The following is a 5,337-nucleotide window of genomic DNA, read 5'->3' on the forward strand; positions in this document are numbered from 1 at the left end:
GTCATTAAAACCTTTTGAAACACACATAAAGAGTTTTTATGTAATTTTATCTTATTATTAAAATTATTATTTTTAATTAGTACTTAGTATTAAAATCTGCATGCCTTAATGGCAAAATATGGCTGAACCGTTAAAATGTATCCGTATCACCTGTGCTGTAGGTACCCATATTTGCAAATAAATTTATCTTTATCTTTTTATCTTTCTGTCTTAATAGCAATGTATTAATGATAAACCCAAAGTCTCCACCAAAATTCAGCTTTCCGGGAATTTTTGTTATTTGACCACTACTTTTATGTCTATTTTGACCGAGCTATAAATAATAAAATAATAAAGTGTGAATTAGGTAAGACCCTCGATAAGAGCAACGTTTATCTATAAATAATGCTATGTATGTTAATCCGATTACAAGTGCGGGCAGAACAATGGACGGGACATTTGTGAGTCGGTCGAGTGAGGCGGGTGCCTCTCCCGCGGGTGCCGACGCAGTGCCAGCAGCCCCGCCACTGAGCCGATACACACACACGTCGCAAGACACTAGTACGACAAATACTCACTGCACACTTCCCATTGTCAGCAGCCGTAACAAACAATTATCCAACTAATATTATAAATGTGCAAGTTTGTGAGAATGTATGGATGTATGTTTGTTATTCTTTCACGCAAAAGGGCTGGACCGATTTTGTTGAAATTTGGTATGTAGATAGGTGTTACCCTGGATTAATACATAGGGTACTTTTTATCAACACATCATGCGGGCGAAGCCGCGAGCGGAAGCTACCCAAGTAGCACAAAACTGTTGCTTAAGAGCTTTAGAGCCAATCCGATTATTACCAAAGGTGCCAAGATCAAGCGCCAGAGCGTGCTCTACAGACCTTATGCAGCAGCTTTGCAGCCAAAGGGGCACAACTTTTTGCAGTCTATAGTTCCATTAGAACTTCATAGTAGAGGCATAAAAGCGATACAGGAGCGGCAACTAATAATTAACACCATACTAAAGCTCTTATGGCGGTGATTGAATGAATGACAAATTTAGCCGAATGAAGAAAACTTCACTGATCGTTCACCTTGTCCCTCATTTATAAAATAAACTCTTTTGCAAAAAAAACGGGCACTTATGCAAAATCTTGGTTTCAAGGACTTCTCGTGAATTTCAAAGGGTTTTAATGACTGTAGGATGTTACTAGCATCAAAAGGGTTAGCCAAGCATGCGTGAGAGTGTATTCTAAATTTGAATTTTGTAGATTTGCTAAGAAACTGGTAAGACCTTGTTTTGGACTAATTCCTGGTAGAAAGTTCGTGGGCGTTTTGAAAAGTTTTTGACGTGATTTTCAGAAAACTGAAAATGCAGTTTTAATTAATGATGAATGTACCTTTCTGTTAAATCTAAACATTTTTGAAAAACTATCCGTATTTGATAAAGTTTTCACCTGCTCTAAGTGGTCTATGCTGATGATTGATGGCAATGTTAAGGGTTTCGGTATTTTTGTGTAAAGCGTTCTATTGTTTAGATATTGTACCCACGCGGTTTAAAATATCCATTTGTCATAAATAAACACAATTTAGAGGAGTATCAATATTTTGGGCTGCAACGAAACCAATTTACAGTTTACAATTTACAGCACAAGGTCTTAAGGTCTCGTAATCACTGATTTTTAAATAACCTCGCCTCTTGGGAAACCCCGTAGACCTCTAAAGATCTATGAGTCTGAACGTTCAAATAGCGGGTTTTCATGCCACGGACATTTTATTAAAGAAACCTGTCTACTCTGAGGTTTTCTGGTATCCACGGCAATTTCTTGCTTAAATCATAACAATAATTGGCTAACTGATCATTTTTTAAAAAAACATACGGTTGGCCAATAATTTTGAAGTCATTACTCCCCTTCAGCTAAATCATCGTTGAGTAACCCGACACCTATGGAGTTATCGAGAGCTCCAACTCGGCAATAATTTGACTTTTAGGATAGTTTTAACCCTTCTCTTTATTTTTCATATGGTTATTTTTGCATTTATCACCAAATTTGGTATTTTTTTAATGTCAAAGTGTGATAGGAGACGAGTTGTGATCTGGTTCTGCTAACATTTTTGTTTTGTCGCAGCCCAAAGTACTGATACTGCTCTAAATTGTATTTATTTATGAGAAAAGGTTATTTTAAACCGCGTGGGCACAATATCTAAACAACAGAACGCTTTACGCAAAAATACCGAAACTCTTAACATTGCCATCAATCATCAGCATAGACCATCTAGAGCAGGTGAAAATTTTATCAAATACGCATTGTTCTTCAAAAATGTTTTGATTTAACAGAAAGGTACATTAATCATCAATTAAAACTGCATTTTCAGTTTTCTGAAAATCACGTCAAAAACTTTTCAAAATGCCCACGAACTTTCTACCAGGAATTAGACCAAAACAAGGTCTAACCAGTTTCTTAGCAAATCTACAAAATTCAAATTTAGAATACACTCTCACGCATGCTTGGCTAACCCTTTTGATGCTAGTAACATCCTACAGTCATTAAAAACCTTTGAAATACACGTGAAGTCCTTAAAACCAAGATTTCGCATAGGTGCCCGTTTTTTTTTGCAAAAGAGTGTATATTTGTTGTTCCTGAGTCAGACATTACTGAATACAAATAAATATTAAGTGAAGGTAAGTGTTTTTGAGCTATATTTTGTATTATATGGTAAGTAGCTACAAACGCAAATCAGTTTATCGTGAATATAGTTGATATTGTTGATGTATTTTTAACGCGCCTCAATAATTACCTCAGAATATCGTAAAATATATAAATTATTATTACATAAATATTTTTGTATCACATACCTACACGATATTGAAATTACATACTGAACTACATTCGTTTTTAGTAAGTTGCTTGTTCGATATTTAGATATATTTTACTACAAATGTGATAAAAACCTATAAATTTCTCGACTACTAATAAATAATTATCTTGTAAACATGGCGTCCATTGAAAGCAGCTTTAAGTTGCAACTTCAACCTTAAAAACTCCTCTCTGCGCGTCATAGCGCTAAGCTTCACTCTTCTGAAGGTCCAAGTAATATCTGTACCTCTATTGCAGTTCAAGTCTGCACTGTGATACTGCAGATATCAAACCACACTATTAATGGCTACTTGTTTAGAGATCCGTAGAAGTCGTTGGAAACTCTATAATACGATGATATATTATTGTTAATTGTTTAACACTTAAGTACCATGTGTTACATTGTTTTCAGAGTACCGTTCAAAATAATTCAAACTTTTAATGCACAACAAAATAAACAAGAACTTTGCATCTGTCTATCTAAATGGAAAAAACGGAGTGTTTCACTATACTTGAGAGAAAATAAATGGAGCTACTGATTTTTTTTTATATTCTTGAATAAATACATATTTTTTGTTATAAGTTTTTTATTACTTCAAAACAAACATTATTTTTCCTCTGTAACTGATTCGTTATCAGTAATTGAGAAAACAAAATCTACGGGACCCTTGCTTGTGTTTATGAATAAAATAACAGAATGTATCCAAATGAGCAGGCAATGTCTATTAACCTCCTGCCTCTATTGTGGAACCTTAATGCGGCTATAAGTAGAACAGAGGATCAAATTCCTACTTAAGTCTGCACAAAAGAACAAATCACTTCTGCAATGGAACCTTTAGTGGCAGAAAAGTGATAAATATATCTTTTATACAGTTCCTTTAAAAGTCTACAATTAGAGTCTTTATGCAGTTCTAACGCGTACATCAGCGGCAATAGAAACTCTTTAGCAGCTTTAACCTTTAACATAATTGTTTGAACTCTCTTTTAAAGATATAGGCTGCAAATGGGTTGTAGAATGATCTCTTGTAAAACCTAGAGTGCCATTTGGTTCAGTTTCTGCTGCCTTAAGTGATATTTGCAGCTATGAGCAGCTACGGAAGCAATAGTAGAACTTAGAGTTACTTTCGGAACCCCTAAAGCACTACTGTACAGCTAACAGTTGCAAAATAGGCTGCTATTTCCACTAGTGTGTTAGTTGGGTAGTGTGTAACATTTGTGGCAATAAGTGACGTCCGCGTCATGCACCGAGTGCCTTCGTGACAACGCTCGACAGCCGATGAACGTAGCGTAATCAGCTACGAGCTACGCAGACTACGCACGTGCTACGAGCCGTAGACATGCAAGATACGCGCTACGGTCGCCGTCAGCGATGTTGAACGAACGAGCTTGTTCATCGTTAATCACATATTGTACATATAAAAGTACTGATAAGGCACTTATAAAATATTTATCAACAACATTTGCGTACACACTTATCCGTAAAGTTTTGTGACCAGTTCTAGTTGGTAGTTACAATAATAGTCGTCATACAATTATGTAGAGACGCGGCGCAGCGTGACCGCAGCGGCGTCAGTGCGCACCTGCTAACGAGGCATTGTGTGGCGCCACCGCCGCGCCGCCGGCACGCCACCGCCACGCCGCAGCCGCCGGGCGAGCAGTGAATGTGCAGTAATGGTTGCTTTGTTGCGGCGCCGCGGACTGGAGACACTCGGCGGCTACAATGCCTGCTCAGTGGGCAAGTGCCGGGCGGCTGATTGACTATTGTTTCAGCGGCGCCTCCCAGCGACGTCACACGAGTTGTGTAACTATCTGTAAAGGCGCCATCACTCACATCGGCCGGATATTGTGAACAAACATACAACTCTGAGTGGCCATGTTTGTATGTCATGTGCGAGTGTCTTGCCTTATTAATATTGATCATTCTACATAGTCACTGTAACGATGTAGTGGTGTAATGATGTAGGATCTACTTCCCATACTAGAGCATAGAGATGTATTAAGTTTTATTATTATTAAGTTTCATCAAAATCATTGTGTAGTATATGGATCCATTGAAAGTTAAAGTTTCTATATAGAAACTTACACAGCAGGATTAGTTGACATACTCGCGAAGCATCGGCTCCTGCCTGGTCGACGTTGTGTAGCAGTACGACTGTTCACATAGCTCCCTCCCGCATCCCGCAACTCCTTGCAACATTACAATCCGACACTTTGCTATGCTATCAGCGATTAGGATAACTAAGCTTGGAGTTGCTATCTGTTGAATGTAAATAACTACGTTGTCATGGCAATACTGTCTAAAAAAATAGTGTTTAAGCTGTATCGCAAGTTTATCCGCGTAATTAGTGCTTGAAGCGTGAGGCGCAGAAGGTGGAGGCGCCGGCGCGGGTGATGCGCGGGTGGCGTGCTCGGCCGCAGCTGCGCGCTCTCACGCGTTAATACGATTTACATTATATCCACTCCAGCGAGCTCGCTGACGCGACGCAGCATTGCCACACCTGCACCA

This window comes from Helicoverpa armigera, chromosome 2, assembly GCF_030705265.1.
Source record: "Helicoverpa armigera isolate CAAS_96S chromosome 2, ASM3070526v1, whole genome shotgun sequence".
Taxonomy (NCBI): Eukaryota; Metazoa; Arthropoda; class Insecta; order Lepidoptera; family Noctuidae; genus Helicoverpa; species Helicoverpa armigera.